Consider the following 22,253-nt stretch of genomic DNA (forward strand, 5'->3'; position numbering starts at 1 on the left):
TCCCCCCCCCCCGCACACCACCTCCGCCCGCTTTTGCTGCCAACTCTCTCTGGGCATCTTGGGCCAGCAATTTCCTCTCCCTTTGCCTCAGTTTCTGCATCTGGGCTTGGGGATTGGGGGTGGGGCGAAGGAAGTGATTATTTCATTAGCAAAGTGCATTTCATTACCATTAGCATCTTCTTTCCCTTCTTCCTCCCTGGGATATTTTGAGAACTAATGAGATAATGGTCTGCAAGTGGTTGGAGCCCCTCAGAGGGAGTTAGATTGTACCCAGGACACTGGCCCCACTTCCTCCTAAGTACTTCTGGTCCTTAACAATGCTCCTGAGTTTAGATCCAAGGAGTGATGTCAGCCGCAGCCGCAAGGCGCACACATTGCCTCCTGGCCAATTACCACAAGAAACATCCATGTTATTCACCGGTTTCATTCTGACCGTCCAAGCAAATGAATAATGTAAATCTATAGCAATCCTGCTTGAGACCAAGAATTTCGTATTTCAAAATGACAAGTAGTAAATAAATAAGAAACAAAAACCTACTCAATTCTGACCCGGAAGAAAGAGGTGGCACAGTGTACTTGCAGTTAAGTGTGCTAAAAAAAAAAAAAAAAAAAAAAAGTCCAAACTCACATTGAATAAAATCCATTTGTGTAAGGGATGCTCTTCTTCCTGGATGCCTCTGAGAAGCACACCACAGTAAAGGGAGGTCACTGGGGCCACGGAACATGAAAGGAAAAGACATGGTTCTCTAACAAGCACACAGAGATCAACCTAATTAACTGATCAATTTGGAGTGGGGGCAGATTAGGAAATCTGTTCCAGTGTCTCTTTGATGAAATTGATTGGCAAGTTTGGTGTAAATAGGTGGGGAGAAAGAGGGGGAGAGAGGGAGAGAGAGAGAGAGGAATGAATCTCAAGCAAGCAATTCCTTCCATGTCGCTGGTTGGAAGAGTTTGAGGACAGCCCCCTCTCCAGTTTCACAGCTTTGCAAAATTTAACTGTTTCTCTGTGTTCCGCCGAAATACTTCATTTTAGAATCCCACAAAATGCTTTTGTCTCCTGTTCATTTGTATTTGGAATTTAGAGTCTGACATCCATCCGAGCGGCGCAGGCTGTGGGAATTAGGGAAATAATGTTAGAGAGCTAGTTAGATGTCTGCTTCCCATTCTACAAATATAAGGGGGAGATTTTAAATATTAGATGGAGGAAGTAAAATATGGATAAAGAAGTATTCACACTCGGTCTTTATAGAATAATCATGGCAAACCTTTTCCAAATCTTTCTCCTAATTTTGCTTCAAATATTGTAGTAGCCTCTCTTTAGTTTTTATGGCTACATTCACCCTGTAGGATTATGTTGGGCAAAGAATTTGAACACAGACAGCTCCCACTATGGCTTTCAGCCCTGGGATCATGACAGCTGGGAAGTGCGTGGCAAGTAATCTATTACAAATAATGAAGAATTGAAGTTTATCAATGATTTATTATATGGTATATAAGCAGAATGTTTCAAGATTATTACCATAAGGGTATCTCTCTCTCACCCAAATTCCAATTTGATTTTACTTCCTTTTCTTCTCTTTCGGATCACAGAGTTGAATTAATTCTACTCAAGTTCTGATGCAATCATCAATCCCCAAACGGCCCCTCTTTTATCTTATAATGGTTTTCTCTCCTACTTCCTGATCCCCACTCCAGACCCCCTGACTCCTATTTTTATTTAGACATATGCATATACCTACTTGAATAATACATGGTATTGCTTTGTGTGTGTGTGTGTGTGTGTGTGTGTATTTAATTACAAAAGACAATGTGCTAAAAATCTGATTCTCTTTCTTACTTTTATCCAACTTTATGCTTTTGCAATCCATCCTTGTTGTTGTATGTAAATCTAAGTATTACAGCTGACAGCTTACATATAACTACATCTGCCCTTGTCCTAGCGATGGACTCCTGGTTGACTCTAGTTCTTTGCTGCTAGGAACACTCTCAGAGCTGTCCCCTCATAGATTATCCTCCCTCCAGTAGTTCAGGAGGGTTCCCATTTCCCTGCATCCCGTTCAGCACTTGATATTAATAAGATTTCCAATTTTTGACAATCTGATGATTTTAAAGTGGATCGCATTGTAATTGAAATTTGTATTTCTCTGATTACTAGTGAAGTGAGTATCTCTTCGTAAGCTTATTAGCAATTTGGATTTCTCCTCTGAATGGCCTAAATCCTTTGCCCACATTTTCCCTATGTGGGTTTCCTCTATTTTTCTGCCAACCTGCAGGACTTTCTTGGGGCATTAATTTCTTATTGATTTTTGGACATTGCAAACATCTTTCCCCAGTGCTATCTGTCATGTAGGTTAACTGTTTTGAGCTGAAGTCTTTACTTCTGATGTAGTCATACCCATCAATTCTCCTCTTATGGTTTATGTTGTTTGGGTCTTGCTTAAGAAATTTTCTTCAGACCCCAGAGCCACAAAAATATTCTTCTACATACTCTTGATAAAATATGTATCTCTTCCCTTCATTCTTAGGTCTTTAATCCATTTGGATTTTATTTTTGTATATGTTGTAAGATGGGAATCCAACTGTTTTTCCCCATGGTGAGTCAGTTCTCCCAACACCATCCACTAAACGATCCATCTTCTCCTCACTGGTTTGGGAAGAAGTTTTATTATATACAAGTTTCCCATGGAAACACGGGTCAGTGGATAAGCTCTCTATATAATTTCTTCGGCCAGTTTGCATGTTCTTGCACCTCTACTCCACAGTTTTATTATGGTAGTTTTGAAATATGTTTTAGTCAATATGTTTTCTTCAATGGGAGAGAAGGCTAAGGCAGCAGTTAATAGACTGGGAATTTTATATAATCCCACAATCTCTCTTATCCTTGTCCTAACCCATTATTCCCACACTAGGTCACCCATGGGAGGGTATCCTACAGGTGAACGTCATCTGCAATGTTCGTCAAAAGGGGGGAAAAAAGACTAAAACATCTAAGCAATCACCTGTTTGCCCTGCACAATTCTTTGGAATTCAAATCATATGTCCTTCTAAGATAAGAGAGTCAATACTTTTACTCTTAATCGTGAAAGTTATTACTTCAAAAACCTATAAAACAATTCTTCCATGGAAATGAAAGATCTTCAGGGATGATTTCACTGTGTCTTCAAAATTTACGAAGAGGGTAATATGTATGAAGCTACTGAGGGACAAAGTGGCTAGTAATTTGTTCTTTCCAACAGCCAATCTGTAGTAGAACTGAAACTACAACCCAGATTTCCTGAGACTTCCTTGTCAACTTTACAAATTGGTATCCAGTGTCTCCTGTGTGCTCAACACCACTGCATGGAGTAGAAAAATGAATAAACAAACATGGTCTCTGCCAACATATTAATCAATCAGTGACTTGTCTGGAACGTGGGCTGTAACCTCACTCATAAAAGGATGGGCCTATTATGAAGCTGGACAGTTTTTAGTCCATCCTATCAGCCAGAGGCCAATTCAAATACATTTACAGATCAGCTGACAATCAGCTAAAAATTCTAAATAGATCTTGCCATGCTGGATTTACTGGCCAAATATAGACCTTGTCTCTAACTCAGATGAGACAAAATGGCATGCCAAGAATATCCTTCCAGAACAGGAATGAGATTGAAACTGCATTAAAGTTTCTGGATACTTGTAGATGAAAAATTTCCAGATGAAGGAAAGCACAGAATATTCAGGCACAGAGGGGAAAGAAGGAAAGAAAGAGGGAAGGAAGGAAAGAAGGAAGGAAGGAAGGAAGGAAGGGAAAAAGGGAGGGAAAAGAAAAGAAGAAAGAAAAAAAAACAAAAAGAAAAAGCTGGTGCTCAGTCAGGAATAACTAGGAAAGGAAGACAGAATATAGCAGGAAGAGACACCACAAAAGAGCCTTGTCCCTTCAATGTCCCTGACTTCACCGGAACCTGAATTACGTGGAATAAATATCAGCACTTAAACAGGAAAAATAGGGGGCGGCTGACACATAGAAAGTGTTCAATAATTATGAGTATTTTTTAAAGTAGATAATTATCACTTAGAAATAATGGAACCAAGGAGTGAGTCAAACTATCACTTACAATCATGAAATAAACTGAATATTGTTCACATTATTTGTTATTTTTTGTCTTCCCTTAAGTCATATTCCTGAAGGAATTATCCCATTTAAAAATAATCCATGTGTTGTCGATCAGAGCAAAAAATAAACCTAAAGCTAGGGAAGGGAAAACCAGTTTATTGTTTGATTTTTAAAATCTCAGCATATTCATATTTTGAATTCTAATTCAGTCTTCATAATTATTCAAAATTGTCTGGTGGACTAAGAGTAACATGAAAGGATATTGATAATTTATTAAAAGTTAAAAGCAGGTTAGATAACAGAATAGTGTATCACTCAAGAGTTCAGAGCCTAGAGCCAGACTGCTTGGTTCAAATCCCACCTCTTCCACTGAAATAGCTATGTAGCTTTGGGCAATATTTTTAGCCTCTCCATGCTTAACTTTCCTCATCTGTAAAACGAGAATAGAAATTAAACCTACCACATAGGATTCTTGAAATTATTCAATGAATTAACACATGGAAAATCAATCTGAATAGTGTCTGTTACATAATAATAAGTCAAGAAATATTAGTTATTATTAACATCATAACAGTATCATCCCATATCTATCTGTCTGCATAGAAAAATCAGTAAAGGTAGACCATCAAATTTTAACAGTGTTTATCTGTGGAAGGTGAGATTATGGATTTTTCTTCTTCTTTCTATTTATCGGCATTTCTCTAATTTTTCCAACCATGAAAATACATTGATTTTATAATAAGGAGAAACAAGTTCTTTTTAATTTTTGACAAAAGATCTGTGAGATGGGGAGAATGGTACATCCATATAATCAAGAGTTACCTGCAAATAAACAGTCTAGCAAGGAGGTAAAGTTTTGAGTTCTATTCCAAAACAATCAGGGGGTTAGGGGGCTGATGAGGTTAAAAAAAAACAAAGTGGAGGAGAGTGACATTCTTCTCCAAATTTTTGTTTAGTGCTCAAGGTTAAGGTTCAATACAGCGTAAAATGAACACAGAAATGAAGTACTGTGAAGGGTCACAGGGACAAACAAGGGCTGGCTCTGGAGTTTTGAAAGGCATTGGATAATTTCATGGCAATTAATAACATCTGCAGTCCTGCTGGGCAGGCTAATGGCAGGGGTAATTAGAGCCTGTGCTCCAAGACAGATGACTGCTTGTCAGAGGGAAGAGTAATTCCACCTGGGGCCACATTGCCCAGGCGTAGGCAGGGCCAAGAAGGGCTGGGGCCAAGGGGCGGGGCCTTGCCTGGAAGAACCCTACCTGATCACAGCAAAGGAATGACCTCCTCTGGCCTTTGTGGGCAGATTCTCATCTCACAAAGGAAACAGTGGATGCAGGTGCTGCTCAAGGCTTGGATCTGGATGTAAAACCAGCCCACCCTGATATCCTGCAGTGAAATATTTCACACTACACATACCCAGGATTTAGGCTTAAAAAATACATTCAGTTCAAAGAAGTTGTGAAATCCACAAAGTCTATTATTAACCCAGAAGTTACCCAGCAATGATTATGCACTGGGGGGATGATGTTCCAGTTACCAAATTAAGAAGTGATCATTTCAAGACATAATCTTTCTTCAAGGACAAAGAGAACAATGGGTTTCCTGTGAATATTTTGGTCTCTCCTTGTCTCTAAACCAGCTTACATTGTTCAGTTCTTTAATCAGGATGACTGATATATCTTTTCTAAAAGCTTTATTATAAAATGAAAACATGTATTTTCAAAGTGATGGTTTCCATCTAGATAAGTCTCAGAATGAATCCCTCCATCCACAAGATGGTTCACCATAAAGAATGTTAAAAGAGAACACTTGTAATGCCACTTAGGAGTTTGTCCCAATAATTTTACCTAAGCAAAAACTAAATTAAACAACTACATCAGTAGACTTCTTTTCTTTCTCAGAGAATGTTAGACCTCCTAGAGTAATGGAAATTAAAAAAAAAAAAAAAAGGAACCTAATTAAACTTACAAGCTTTTGCACGGCAAAGGAAACCATAAACAAAACGAAAAGACAACCTACAGAATGGGAGAAAATAATTTGCAAATGATGCGACTGACAAGGGATTAATCTCCAAAATATACAAACAGCTCACACAGCTTAATATCACACACACACACAAACCAAACAACTCAATCAAAAAATGGGCAGAAGATCTAAAAGAACATTGCTCCAGAGAAGACATACAGATGGTCAACATCACAAATTATTAAAGAAATATAAAAGAAAAGTACAATGAGATATCACCTCACACCAGTCAGAATGGCCATCATCAAAAAATCTACAAATAATAAATTCTGGAGAGGGTGTGGAGAAAAGGGAACACTCCTACACTATTGGTGGGATGTAAATTGGTACATTCACTATGGAAAACAGTATGGAGGTTTTTAAAGAAAAAAAAAAAACTAAAAATAGAGCTACCACATGGTCCTGCAATCCCACTCCTGGGCATATATCCAGAGAAAAACATAATTTGAAAAGATACATGCACCCCAGTGTTCTAGCAGCACTATTTACAATAGCCAAGACATAGAAGCAACCTAAGTGTCCAACAACAGATGAATGGATAAAGAAGATGTAGTGTATATATATATATATATATATATACAATGGAATATTACTCAGCCATTTAAAAAATGCAATAATGCCATTTGCAGCAACATGGATGGACCTAGAGATTATCATACTAAGTGAAGTGAGCCAGACTGAGAAAGACAGGTATCATATGATATCGCTTATATGTGGAACCTAAAAAAAAAAAAAAAAAAATACAAATGAACTTATTTACAAAACAGAAACAGACTCACAGACATAGAAAACAAACTTATGGTTACCAAAGGGGAGGGAGGGAGGGATAAATTAGGAGCTTGGGATTAAAATATACACTACTATATATAAAATAGATAACCAACAAGGACTTAATGTATAGCACAGGGAACTTTACTCAACATCTTCTAATAATCTATAATGGAAGAGAATGTAAAAAAGGAACATACGTATATATCTGAATCACTTTGCTGTACACCTGTAACTAACATAACATTGTAAATCAACTACATTTCAATAAAAATTTTAAAAAAAGAATGTTAGACTTCTTGATGCAGTGCTATACAATTCTAAAAAAAGAATCCTAACCAACTTCAATTTAAACATTTTAGATCCAACAAAAGCATTTATCTCAAATTTCTCCTGGAACCCCTCTAAAATGACAGAAAAGGAATTGAAAATGTTTAAAACCATAAAAGCAAAAAAAACAGAAAAGTTGATGACAGCCGACCAGTGATGTCAATGAACGATTACAAGAAAGAAAGCATATGGATGGGATCTGGGACTTCCTTTTCTAGCAATATGACAGACTAGACATTCTGACAAACTCTATAGCCAAAACACACTGATGTGCTAGGTAAATTACATGCAAGCAAGAGACAAGGAGATGGAAAATATGAAGAGAGGTTAAGAAAAGTGGAAGACAATGTGAGAAAAAAAATAGAGAGAACAGAGGAAATGCAAATGTTATTGAACAAATATTGATGAAAAGCATGAATCTACTGATTCGGGAAAAAAATCCATCTCAGAAGAAATTCACCAGTGTTAATAATCTCCTACATTTTTTAGTTGGGTGGTAAATTCATGGGTGTTCATTGCATTATTGTGCTTTTAATATACATGTATGTTAAATATATTCTTCAAAATGTATTCATAATGACATATGTTAGTAAGTTAAAGTATTTTGAGAAGCATGAACCACTTAGGCCAGCTTTCCAGTCTTTGCTAGGTTCCTTTAGAAGAGTGAGGAAGGTTGGGGAACCAACAAAAAGCGAGTCTACATATGTGCAGGCCCCTGGAAAGCCTCAGAGGCTGGATGCACACCATACATGCGAACGCAGGGGTGAAGGATACGGCCAAAAACTAGAAGACTGGTTAAAAGTCTGTACAATGAATAATTAGACCCAGATTCCATCCCTCCACATACGTAGCCAGAAGGCTGTCCTTTCCTTACCAGAGAAGATTGGAGGATTTCTCTCTGGAAAAATTGAGTCAAAAGGGATGCCTTGGGGACACCAAACTTAGCTGAAAAACTTCTTGAAAGCCTCCTGGCTTTAATGAGTTCCTTCTCCCTCCCCCATAACCCCTCACCTTGTTTAGCTCCTATAATTCTAGCTTCCAGAGCTGTAATCACTCCCACTCTAACTCCAAGACCAGAGAAATGAAGAAATGAAATGACCCAAAAGAGAACATCTACATTCTCTTATTTCAATAGAAAGGATTCATGATAAAGTTGAGGAACGCTTCCAAGAAGTAGAATAAACAAGGTGGAAAATTGCAGGGAAAAGATAAGAAAATGTGACTATCAATCAAGAGGTCCAACATAAAAGTAGCAGGAGTTCCAAAAGGAGAAAAGAGAAAAACAGGAAGGGGAGAAACTATTAAAGAAATAACACAAAAAATCCTGCAAATTAAAGGACACAAGTATATAGCTTGAAAGGGCCCATTGAGTACCCAGTAAAATGAATAATAAGAAAATCCAGCCCAAGTCATTATGAGTGAAATTTCAATAAAGTAAGGATAAAAAGAAGATCCTAACAGCTTTGGTGCAGGGAGTAGGAGGAAGAGGTACATATAAAAGAAACAGGAATATTATCAGACTTTTCAATGGCCCCAATGAAACCTCATTGACAGCAGAGCGATGCTTTCAAATACACTGAAGAAAAAATATTTCCTACTTAGAGTGTTATACCCAGCCAAGTTATCAATCAAATGTGAGCATAGAATAAAAGATAATTCAAGCACACAAGTTTATTTTGCATGCACTCTTTGTTAGAGGTTGTGCTCCAGTAAAACAAGGAAGCAAACCAATATGGGAGCCAAGAAAAAGTGGAATCTAACACAGGAGAGAGATCAAAGGAACTCCTAAAATGATGGAAAAATCAAACAATAAAAATAGAGGCATGTTACTTAGAAATTTGGGGATGAATACCAGAAAAAAAAAAAAAAGGACAAAAACCTGAAAGTGGTTGCCTCAGGAGAATGGAACCTGGGATTGAGTAAGTGTAGGGCATGATGGCTATTTTTCAATGTGTCTTTGAGTACTATTTGATTTCTGAAAATCTATATGTGTATATTAAATGCATATATTAAGTGATATTTTAAAACATTCAAATAAAAAAAATCTAGCCTAGGACACCTGGGAACCTAGTCCTTTTTTAAAAGTATCAGCTATAGATTATTTTTATATATTCAGTTTTGCCATTTAAGCAATGAAGCACATTAGAGAAAAACTGGAAACAATAAAGAAATGGAAATAAAGAAATATATTACCCATAATCCCATAGTCCCACTTTAATCATTCCCTTAACAGGCTTTTCACATGTAAATTTATAGTTGCAGTTGTGGCTTCCACACAGCTATCCTGCTTCCCTGCTACGACATTATATCATGATTAATTTCCAGCTTGCTGCATAGGCTCATAACCATCTTTCTTAATGGCTTGATGACTTTTTGATCTGAGCGTCCAATAACATGGATCACCACCCTCCCTCCCTACTTCATGTTGTTCTTTTCTCTGTTCTTTAGACTCTCCAAGCCCATGTTCCTCTAAGGGCCTCAGCCCTGGGATGCTCTTCCTCAGGATGGCTGCCTGGCTGTCCCCCTTCGAAAATCAGCTTAAATCCAGCTGCCATAAGACCTTCCTTTACCCTCAAGCTGAAATAAGTCTCTTTTTTTTTCACATCCTGTTTTCATCATGGCAGTTTTTACTCCCCAATCCTTTCCTTTTTTATTTCTTGGTTTATTTAGTTATTTATGGCTTGTCTCTTCAATAAATTGTAAGGTCCACGAAAGCCGGAATTATATCTGTCCTTTTTCCCACTGCACGTCCAGCACAGAGAGCAGAGAATGGCACAAAGAAAGTACTCAGTACCTATGTGAGGGGATGAATGAATGAGTTAATAAGTGACTGACTGATGAACAGATGAAAAGCTAACTGCTTCAGGCCACAGAGAGAAACCTGAGGCCAAACAGGAATAAACAGTGAGTCTGGAGATCTGCTCCTAGGCTTGGCCACCACTAACCAGGTGCATGACTTGGAATAAGGCACACTTAACCTCTCTGTGCCTCGTCTTCTCACCTATGAAATGAGAGGTTGGAGCAAGTGGCCTCCATCATCTGTTTCAACAAGTACTGGGGTGTGCACCTTTGTAAGTCGCTTTAGTAAAGATTTCTGTTGTGAGTTTTGGAAAATAACTTTTTGGTTCCATTTCCAAGGATGATGGTTGAGCAGGAATTTCAGTCAAACAACCATACGTTTTTTTCTGCATGACAACAAGCAATTAGTTTTAATAGTTCCTGTCTCTGCCTTTTCTCTCATGAGAGAGAGAAATGCATTCATTGATCAGGTAAATGAGGCAGCCTGCAATTGGAGAATGCCTTGACATACAGAAAGTTTCTTGATAGGCAGTGATTCTTTAGGGAAACCGCATAGAATGGTGGTTGTCTTCATCCATTTGGGCTGCCATAAGAAAATACCACAGACTGGGGTGGCTTCTAAACAATAGTTCAGGAGGCTGGGAAGTCCAAGCTCAAGGCACTGGCATATTTGGCATCTGGTGAGAGCCCACTTCCTGGTTCCTGTCTTTTTGCTGTGTGCTCACATAACGGAAGGGAATGAGAAAGCCTCTCTGGGGCCTCTTTTAAAAGGGCACTGATCCCATTCGTGAGGGCTCTACCCTTTGATCTATCACTTCTCAAAGGACCTACCTCCTAATACCATCACAGTGGGGGTTAGGCTTCAACATATGAATTTTAGGGGGACACAAACATTCAGACCATAGCAGTGGTTAAGAGCACATCTGATGTCAGGCAGACTAAGGTTCACAAACTTGGGCAGGTTACTTAGACAGAGAAGGTAGTATAGTGGTACTAAAAGCTAGAGCTAGACTGTCGGAATTGAGTCCCAGCTCTGCCGCTTAGAGCTGTGAAACCCCCTCATGTCTCAGGATCCCATCTGAAAATGGAGTTAAGAAAGTTCCTACTTCATAAGGTTGTTGTGAAGATCAACAGATATCGAATTTATAGGACACTTTGGACAGCAGGAACTGAGAACACACAGTCACCACTATTTGAGTTTGCTGTTGTTGTCTTATTGTTGCTTAATCTCTCCAAGTCTGCTTCTTCATTCATTCATTCAATGACTATTTACCAAGTGCATCTGAAGAAGCATCGTATCACTTCAGTAACTTAAGACAAAGCTTCTGAGCCTCAATTATATTGCCATTAACGTATAGGACTGGGGTTAGGAGTGCTAATCTCTCTTGCAATAGTTCTCAAACACACCCCCTAGCAGTATACTTGGGGGAGAATTGCCTTTTGAGTGTGCTGGTCATCCATGGGAGCACTGTCCTCCACCACTCTGCAGCAGCCCCACCCCTCCATTGTCCTATCAGAGGTCAGCCCACTATGTGCTCAAGGTCAACTCTCCTGATTCCCATCTGAGCCAGAACAAGCAGGGAGATAAAGGATAGGGAGAAGGGAGACAGCAATTCAAAGGTGGGAAATACATTCAGACATTCAGAGAAAGAAAGAGGTGGGTGATAACATACCAGAAGATATGAATTTGGGATCTGGTGTTCTTCTCAACTTTCACTCTGTTATTTCCCTCATCTCCATTCCTAATCACGTGACAATACTTCTGGAGCCAGGATTTGGATCAAGGATCAATGAGCAGTGAGTGAAATATAAAATATTTAGAAGTAAATAATAGCAAATTTATAAGGAAAGTAGTATAAAAGTTGCTAAGATGATATTTATTCACTTGCACATAGAAGAATTAAAAATTTAAGCTTATAATTAAATGAAAGTAGATCTTGAGATTATAGCCATTGAGTAATTCTTGGATCAATAACTAAAATTTATCATTGTGGACTATTTCTATTTCTCCTATTCCATATTCAGAATTAACATCAATAATTACGTTCTGTCCAACTGTTTGAAATAGGATTTCAAACTTCAAACGGAACTCATAATTTTCTCCCACAAGCCTGGTATTTTTCCATGTTTCCTATCTCCATCTAAATAAGTCATAAAACCTAGAAGTTATTCTTCACACTTCAGCAAATCCTATCAAACTGAGCACACAAATATCTCTCAAATTGGCTGATGTTTTTCTTAGTTCAAAATAGTTATGTTTAGGGACTTCCCTGGTGGTCAGTGGTTAAGGCTGCATACTCCCAATGCAGGGGGCCTGGGTTCAATCCCTGGTCAGGGAACTAGATCCTGCATGCATGCCGCAACTAAGAGCCCACTTGCTGCAGCTAAAGATCCCGTCTCCCGCAACTAAGACCCAGTGCAGTCAAATAAATAAATAAATAAATATTATTTTTAAAAATATTTATGTTTAGGATATTAAAAAATATATATAAAAAATAAAATCTATAAAAATTAAGAAGGAATCATTAAACAAAAACAAGCAATGCTATAATAAGAATAGGTGGATGGGGAAAAGAACCAATTAGGAATCTCAGAAATAAACAAAAAGTCACTAAAATATAAAAAAATTAGTAGATGCAATTAAATTTAGATTGGATATAGTCACAAAGATATTTAGTGAGTGGGAAGACAGTCCTGCAGAATACAGTCCCAGAATACAACACAGACAAAGAAAGAAATACTGAATGTGAAAAGAGGAGTTGAGAGACGTGGTGTGGTAGCCTTTCTCCAAAGAGGGCCGCCATTGATGTCTTCTGCCCCTGGACACACATGCTACTCTCCTATCAAGAAGTGGGTTTTCCCCTGCCCTGGAATACCAGCTTTTTGTTGCTTTAAAAACATAAAAGATCTCAAGCAAAATAGTAAAACGTTAACAATTTGTTAAATTTGAATGGTGAGTTCTTCTGTGTTTTATTTGAAAATTTTAAATGTTAACAAAATGGATTTTTTCACCAATGATTTATGGAAATCAATTCCCTTGCTTTCCCTTTCAGTCACAACCCATATGTAACTCTGCCTGTGTGGGGGTCAGTGATAGTCCCTTGTTTGGTTTGGCCCTGTGGGAGGAGAAGTGAGATGCCATCACTCCCTGATTACACTGGCGGAACTAATAACTCCGTGTATAAGCTTCTCATCCTGGTACAACAAACATAGGTTATGAGTTTCTCTCCCTATTTTAATCTTTGCTTAAAGTCTTTTCCTCACCTGTGGAATTCGGCACTTGCCCTGCTAAAGGCCTCTGTCTTTGTTCAGGCCAAAGGCGCAAACGTCAAGGCCAACTCCCCACTTCAGGCCTTCTTTCTCATGTTTTCTGTTTCTCCTTCCCTCCCCCTCTCCCCGCTTCCCTTCTCCCCACCCTACCCCCTGCCCCAAACCCACTTTATTCCTCTGAAATTACTGACGTGGCCTTCCCCATTGGCAGCCTGAGTTTCCAGGCCACTGCCCAAACAAATCACAGCGTTTATTCTACATGCCTCTTCCAGGCAGAAGAGGTGGCAACAAATCCTAAGTAAAATGCAAATTTGCTGCAGTGATCTCATGCTTCTGCACAGACAGGTTAGACCCACATCACTAAGTGCACAGAGACCTTCCGTGATTAGGGGTGCTGGCCCCTGGTTTAGGGGCTGAAGACAAGGCTGGCAGGCAGCAGAGAAGCAAGGAGGGCTGGCCAGGCACCCATGCCCCTCTTCTCGGCCTCCCTTCATTAGGGATTTTTGCTACCTGCCGCCCGGGCTCTATCAGCCAGGCAGCCATGCCTCCAAGCATCTCATGCCCCACAGAGGAGGAAGGTGGGAAGCAGAAATGATCACTGCCTTGTTCTGTGTCTCTTTCAGCAAAACTACCTTAGTTCCAAACTTAAAACAATACTCGCATATGTAAGCAGCACATTTCAAGTACTGGTCAATTATCTCCTTCCCAGCCTTAATTCAGATGATCTTTTGACTTAAGATGTAAGAACCTACAGAAGAACCTTTAGATGCAGATTTCAAGTAATTTTGCTCCAGATGGCTAAGGGATGGTGGGTGACCTGCAAGACGAATAATTCCTCAGTTTAAATTGAAACCACCAGAGAATAATGTGAGGACATATATTTGTCTCCAAGAGCTTAGCTCTTTTTGCCAGTACCACAGTTGTATCTGTAGCTCTGTGGTCTCAGCCCTGGCTGGGCTGGCTGTGTCGTCAGCTCACCGCATGGGCGTGGCCAAGCCACTTTCCCTCTGGGCCCCAGTTTCCTCAGCTGTAAATTAGGAATTGAACTAAATTATTTCTAAGGTCTCTTTCAAGTTTAGAATTCTATGAATCGGAGATTCCATTTGACTAGTATTAATCCAAGTCCATTAATGATAATTAACCCTTAAACATCCCCACAAAGTTGTGAGTTATTGGTGACTTCAAGTACTTTTATTTAAAAAGAACATTTTTTGTTTTTGTTACTTTACTTTTTAAAATTGAAGTATAGTTGATTTACAATCGTGTTAGTTTCAGGTGTACAGCAAAGTGATTTAGTTTTATATATATGTATATAATATAGATGTTCTTTTTCAGATTCCTTTCCATTGTAGGTTATGACAACATATTGAATATAGTTCCCTGTGCCATACAGTAGGTCCTTGTTGTTTATTTTATATATAGTAGTGTGTATCTGGGAGATATATATATATAATGACTATTACTCAGCCATAAAAAGAATGAAATAATGCCATTTGCAACAACATGGATGGACCTAGAAATTATCATGCTAAGTGAAGTAAGACAGAGAAAGACCAATATCATATGATATCATTTATATGTGGAATCTAAAAAAATGATACTAACGAACTTATTTACAAAACAGAAATAGACTCACAGACATAGAAAACAAGCTTATGGTTACCAAAGGGGAAGGGGGTGGGATAAATTAAGAGTTTGGGATTAACAGATAAAAGAAAATTTTCATTGAAATATAACATACCTACAGAAAAGTGCACCTAGGGTACAGGTTGCTGAATTTTTCCCAGACTGAACATCCCTGTGTGACCAGCTTCCTGATGGGGACAGAACCTTTCCAGCCCCCACAGAAACCTGGCTCACGCCCCCTTCCACTCTCAGGGTACCTCCCGGTGCCGCACAAATAACACATTTTGACTCTACAAGTAATCTGCCTCCAAATCTGTTACTTAGGCAAATTCATAAATAGTTCACACCTGCATTGTAATGAAAATAGGAACAAAATAAGTGATTTCAGAGAGCTAGAAGTGGCCCTTTATTACCCAGAGAAAGAGGTTGTCAAACACAAAAGAGACACACAAGAGTGTGAATTAAAGGAGAAATGTCTTAAAATATGACAATTGTTGCAGCGCTCAACAGTATCGACGGATTGGATGTTCCTACCTAGATGTGGAAATTGGTCCATTACTGAAGGAAAAACTGCAGCAATCAGACACATGTCCACTACACACACACACATATACACATGTATACAGACACATGCACACATACACGCATGCACACACATACATATATACACATACCCGTACACATGAATACACACATATACACTACACACATACATACATACACATACACACATACACATGTCTACACACATGCACACAATACACATACTCATACACATGTATACAAATACACACAGACACGTATGCATACATACACACATATACATATACACACTTATACACACATATACATACACCCATGCACAATACACACATACATGAAAATACACATACATACACACACACACACACACACACACACACACACACACACACACACACACACTGGCGTGGTTCATTTCAGTCACTGAATCTAACTCCTTCTTTTAGAGAAAAACGAATTTTTATGCCTTCACGAGTCATGCAAACTCATGCAAACAACATTACAAACACAGTATAACTTCTACAAAACTGTGTTTGTAATTCCCGTATCAGCTTGTTGAGGAGTCACGGCTGGATCTGCCTTATTTTCACCACCCCTGACAGCAAATGTGGAGGCTGACTCCACACTTGGGAAAGGCTCAGAGATGAGGGAAGGGAGGGGGCAGCCTGTCCTCGGAGGTGCTGGGCTCCTGTCCCCTAGCAGGGCGGGAGGGGGGACAGGAGTTCCCGAGCTGCACGGGTCTTCAGAAAAGAGGCAGCGCAAAACCCTCCGTTCACAGATGAGGAGACCAGGCCCAGGATGGGAAAGGAGTTGGCCGGGTCCCTCATCCTGTGCCCCCCACCCCACCCGAGCTTCTCCCTGTGCTCCTTTCAGAGCGCCCAAAGCAGGGGGGACAGAGGAAGCTGGGCCTGTGCCCACAGTGGTTCCCCCAGCCCGGCCTGGGCACAGCGTGCAGGTGGCCAAGACCGTCTTCTGCCCTTTCTCCTCGTTGGATGTGGGCGCAGGGGGCTGCGGCCACCCTCTCCCCAGCTCAAGCCACACCAGCGTCATCCATCCACTCCAGTCCCCGTCTCTTGTTTGGGCGAGGTCTTGTCTGTTTTCTCCGCCATTCCAGCCCCATCTGCATTCCCGTCCTCCCCCCTCCACCAAATACATGCACATCCTTGAAAGCCTATGTCCTTGTAAAATGTGTGATTTGGCTTCGCGAGCGTATACATTCATGACATGAAAGCTGCTGTGCTTCTCTCTGCTTCTCCCCTTTTTTTACTCACTGTGGATGTTTCCGTTCTCTCCATGTAGCTGTATTCACACTCACTTCATTGCTTCTAACTGCTGTAATGTACTCAAGGGCTGCACGCATCACATTTTCCTTGTGAACTCTGCTAGCAAAGGATGAAGTCGGCAGCTCCCCTCCCAACGGCCTCCTCTTGCCCAGAGCCACGCACGTGCCCTGGCCCTGTCCTCCCCTGCCCCAGACTGTGCTTCATCTTTGGGCTTCTCCTTACCTTCTCTATCCGTCAGAGGCCAACATCCAGGGGCCTGGTCCTCAGGGGCCTGTGAGGTGAGACACATCTGATGAATTGGGTCTCACGTGTTGAGGCTGCCTCTCTCCAGTTTGCATGGAGATGCTGTCTGCTCACACATACCCACTGCCACCACCATCTCCTCACCCCCGGGATTGACTTACCTCTCTACCTCCGTTCTCTCCTCATTGAGGGTTTGTTTCCTGCACCACCACAGACTAAAATTTCTAAATCTCTGCTTTCCACAGGTTCCTCCTCTAACGAGTAACTCTGCCCCGTGAGCAAGAGCAGCTTCCCTGTCTGTATAGTCGTTAAGACAATAAGCCAAAGCCAGAATCCCTGCGTGTAAATCTCAGCTCTACCATTTACTGGCCATGTGACCTCTGGCAAATTAGTCAACCTTTTATACCTCGATGAGAATTAAAATGAGTTAAAACGTCAAGCATTTAGATCGGTGTCTGGCACGTATTAAGTGCTCAGTAAATGTCAGCTCTTTTTATTATTACTGTTCAACCTACTGCATCTCAACACAGACTCTCTGGTTTATCCCCACAGAGGTCATATTACCTTCTATGCATAGTCCCAACTTTTTTACTGGCAAAGTAAAAAACTTTTAATCAACTGGGTTTTAATCAACCCAATCCTCTGCATTCCTCGGTATCAAATCCAGGTTTTTCCCACTCCCCGCAGACCTCAGCTCCTAAACCACCAGCACACACTTTGTCCATATAATTTTCTTTCTTGGTTCTTGACTATACCGCACTTCAATTTGTTATATACCCTGAATAAAACCCAGAGCTCCACATGGCTCATTCTCAGCTCAGTGTCATGTTCAGAGAAACACAACAATTTAATGACTAATGCTTCCATTCTTTCCTTCCTCTCTCTAGCAAATGTTGAAGGAAAGACTAATGGCAAACATCATTGCGAACAATGCAAAGTCTCTCTCTATATATAACAGCCTCTCTCAATATCTTCCAGGAGGAAGGCAAAAATTCTCCACTTAGCTCTTTACCACCATCTCTCCAAACCAGAAATGACCACCATCACTTCCTGCCCTCTACTCAATCACCAGGCTGGTCCATCAGGATGGGTGGAAGAGGGGCCTTCACATCTCCCAGTCCTGCTCTGTGAATGGACGAGCATAGAGACCCCTGGTACGTCTAATTCTATCACGTCATTTCTCTGTGGAAATCTGATGAATATAATTCTCTGCTTTATAACAGTTGTTTAACTGTGTAGCAGCCTTGTGGTTTGGGTAAGATTAGCCACAGCCCCAGGCCCACAGTATAATCTCATTCATGAGGCCATGGTTAAGGGATGGGCCTGAGCCACTCACCATAAGGCCTTCCCGTCCATGGTAATTGTTTAGTCCCATCCAAGAGAATTGCAGGACTTGGTTCTTAGTTGGGAAGACAGGAACTTTTCTTGCCCTGCATGGTATGTTATGCAGGTATGAGGCCTGAGGCTTGTTTGTTGCTAGGAGGGTAGCCGGTCTGTGGAGGAAACTGGCATAAAGGAAAACAAAATTTGGAGAATCGAGACACAAGAATCAAAACCGTGATAGAACTGTCCCTAAAATCTGCTGCATTTACCAAGGGGCTAAACCAATAAATTTCTTTTGTTGTTTGAAACAGTTTAAGCTTACTTTGCTATTAATTTGCAGCCAAAGATATTCCAAGCTATATAGACCAGCAAGTTCATTAAATTCTCCAACCTCAATATCCTCCTTTGCAAAATGGGATTTTTAGAAATCACTTCACTTCACAGGATTTTTAAAATCCTACATCTCAAAGGATTACAGGGCATCCATATGTTAAGTGCCAGCTCTTTATCTAACAATAAATAAATATTTAGTAAACGGTTTTCTTTCTCATTCCCCTACTCCCTTAAAGGATTGGCAATTTGTAGGGAGATAACAGTGCTACATATACATCCCAATTTATAGAGAAGAAAGAAGAAAAGAAAGGAAAAAGAGTGTCCGTGTAAACCAAGCTCAATGGTAGGAATGTGGCGTCTAATACAAGCAAATGGGGAAGAGGACCCAGTGGGGCTCTGTGAGTTTCCTCAATTCATTGTGCAAGGACCCTACCCTGTATCTCTGCCTGCAGGAGCCCCGGCTCCTCTACCTTGGTCCACACCCCCCCACCGCCACCGCCCAAGCAGGCTGTTGTGTCAGGGGGGTGATTGTCCTAGTCTGTGTGTCTGGAACAGAAAACCATGGGCTACAACTAGACACAGAACCTGTAGGCGACCTGCTCTCACAAAGAGACAGTGACTCCTGTGCACTCACTCTTCTTCTCCAGGAAATGAGTAGAGGATTCTTCAGTAAAGAATACAAAGACAGCTTTTTTTTTTTTTTTAAAGAAAAACTTTCTGTTATGGAAAATTTCAAACGTATGCAAAATAGACACTAGTATACTGAACTCCAGCTTCCACCGTCATCAGCACCCTGGCTGGTCTTACTTCACCCAGGTCCCTCCCCACTTACTCAGGTTCCACATTCTTTTTAAAGCAAATCCAAAACATATCATATGTACCAGGAAATATTTCAATATGTATCTCTAAAGGACAAGGACTCTTTTTTTTTAAGCATAACTTATTGCCATCATCACATCTAAAAACTAACAATATAAGGAACAATTTTCTGTACTTCAAACAGTGTCCAGACCTGGTCATTCTATGATGTCAAAATGCTTTATCGTCACCTTATAAGTAGACAATACATAAAAGACTGACAAGGAATTTCATTAGATGAGGATAAAGGATTCATCAACAAAAATATTATTTCAGGGACTTCCCCAGTGGTCCAGTGGTTAAGACTCCGAGCTTCCTGCAGGGGGAACAGGTTCGATCCCTGGCTAGGGAACTAAGATCCCGCATGCGGCGCAGCATAGCCAAAAAAAAAAAAAAAAAAAAAGTTAAATAAAATTGATGTATAGAACTTTAAAAAAAGAAACAATATTATTTCATTGAATTTACTACTCTTGGAATAAAGCCTTTAAGAAAATCTCTTTACTGAGTTTTTAAACGTGGAAAAGGAATGTGTTAAAAATTAATCTGATTTAGGGGTCACAATGGCTGTTTGATAAACTGTCAATGAAAGACAATATTTGCCTCCAAACAACATATTAGAATTTTCCCCTTAAGGTGCCCATCTAATATTATATTTTCAAGGATCTCATAAGAGATGAGGAACGTACCATCACTGGCTTTCGCCTGAGCCTCCTGTCTTGGTGGGGGTATCACTCCTGCATCGCGGACGTTTCTGTACTCAGTCTAGAGCAGCTGCTTGAAGTGTGGCGGAGAGTAATGCGTATTCCTTTCATTTCTCCCAGCCCTGGGCATCTGTGCTTAAAAAGACTTCCTATCGTGGTTGTATTATCATTCTCCCAAATGGGTACTAATTTTAGGGAGAGGGAAAAGATCTTTGCTTTCTTGTATCTTTTTGAACATATTTTTAAAATTTTATTTATTTATTTATTTATTTAATTTTTGGCTGTGTTGGGTCTTCGTTGCTGCCCGTGGGCTTTCTCTAGTTGTGGCGAGTGGGGGGTCACTCTTCGTGGTGGTGCATGGGCGTCTCATTGGGGTGGCTTCTCTAGTTGTGGAGCATGGGCTCTAGGAGCTCGGGCTTCAGTAGTTGTGGCACATGGGCTCAGTAGTAGTGGCTCGCAGGCTCTAGAGCACTGGCTCAGAAGCTGTGGCGCACAGGCTTAGTTACTCCACGGCATGTGGGATCTTCCCGGACCAGGGCATGAACCTGTGTCCCCCACATTGGCAGGTGGATTCTTAACCACTGCGCCACCAGGAAGCCCCTCTTGTACCTTTTTAAAATGTAAAGTTGAAGAGCTACTTATCTTTATTTCCCATTCCCAGGAAGCCTGCTTTATAAACTTGGGGGTTTCACATTCTTTTCTACTAGAAAGGGTATTACTTTGCCTTGTAAAAATTTTCTGAAAGATCATTTGGGATTTTTATACAGCGATGATGTACTTCTCATTTCTTAATTTCCTTCTCGAACATGTACCTGTTTTGATCTTTGATTTTCTTTAAACTTACTGAGAGGCAAATGTAGTCTCCAACCATCACCTTTGATGCATCCCAAATTATACCCCTTGGAATTGCTTCAGTATTATTCATTTCAAAATGGTTTCTCAACATTCCTTGAATTTCATTTATACAGGTAAAGTCTTTAAGCAAAAGGTTATTTGGGGGTCAGCGCTCACAGAATCCCGAGCTTACCCAGTCTCCTGAGATGATTTCCTTTGGAACTAGCCCAGGAAAGAATTCAGGTTGAAAGCTACAAAGCACAGCAAAATGGGCAGAGAATTAAATATATATCTGGACGCATTTGCACTTAACAAAATCTGGAGTGGAATGCCTGATTCTTTCCAAAGATTTATTAGACTGATATGTTTGTTTATTTCATAATTTAATCTTTCAATTGCAGATTTAATCTCCAATTAAATCCCCCTTTTAAAACAACGCTCGCTTCAGAGACTAATTAGCATTTTAAGAAAAGAAGTTTGCTCGTGATTTGGGTTCTGTATAGAGCTCAAGCAACGGCAGCCGACCTCACTAAAAAGATGATTTCCAGTAGCCAAGTAGATGATTGGTGAAGCAATTATGTTATTTAAGGCCCTTCTCTAGAGCTGAAAGATGAATCACATTTGCATAGGTGAAAACAAAGCCTCATGTGGGAGAAAATAAAGCAAAGTTGTTCTGCAGAAACAAAGAAAAATAATGCTTCCGTGGTTTCTCTTTCTGAAACATTTTCCTGGTACTGCCAATCTATGCAGGCTAGAAACCAAATCCTCAGTGGAGGATTGAGCGTGACCCGGGGAAGGTCTCTGTGGCTCCAGGCTCCACAGAGCAGCTGCAGTATCACTGCAGTCTTACGTGCAGGTTTATTCAGTGATAAAGGAACCAAGTTTAAGAAGACAGTAAATGATATCCCCACATCACAGCAACAGTATTCATAATATCTGAAACGTGGTAGCAACCCAGCTGTCCATCAGCAGATGACTGGATAAAACACCATGTGGTCTATACCTACAGTGGAGTAGGATTCAGACTTAAAAAGGAAGGATTTTGACACGTTACGATATGGATGAATCTTGAGAACACTACGCTGAGTGAAATAAGCCAGTAACACAGGGGCAAAAACTGCAAGATTCCACTTGTATGAGGTTCCTAGAGCAGTCAAATACATAGAGACAGAAAATAGAATGATGGTTGCCAGGGGCTGCAGGAAGAGGGGGCTGGGGAGT

The sequence above is a fragment of the Physeter macrocephalus genome, chromosome 7 (genome assembly GCF_002837175.3).
Source record: "Physeter macrocephalus isolate SW-GA chromosome 7, ASM283717v5, whole genome shotgun sequence".
Lineage (NCBI taxonomy): Eukaryota > Metazoa > Chordata > Mammalia > Artiodactyla > Physeteridae > Physeter > Physeter macrocephalus.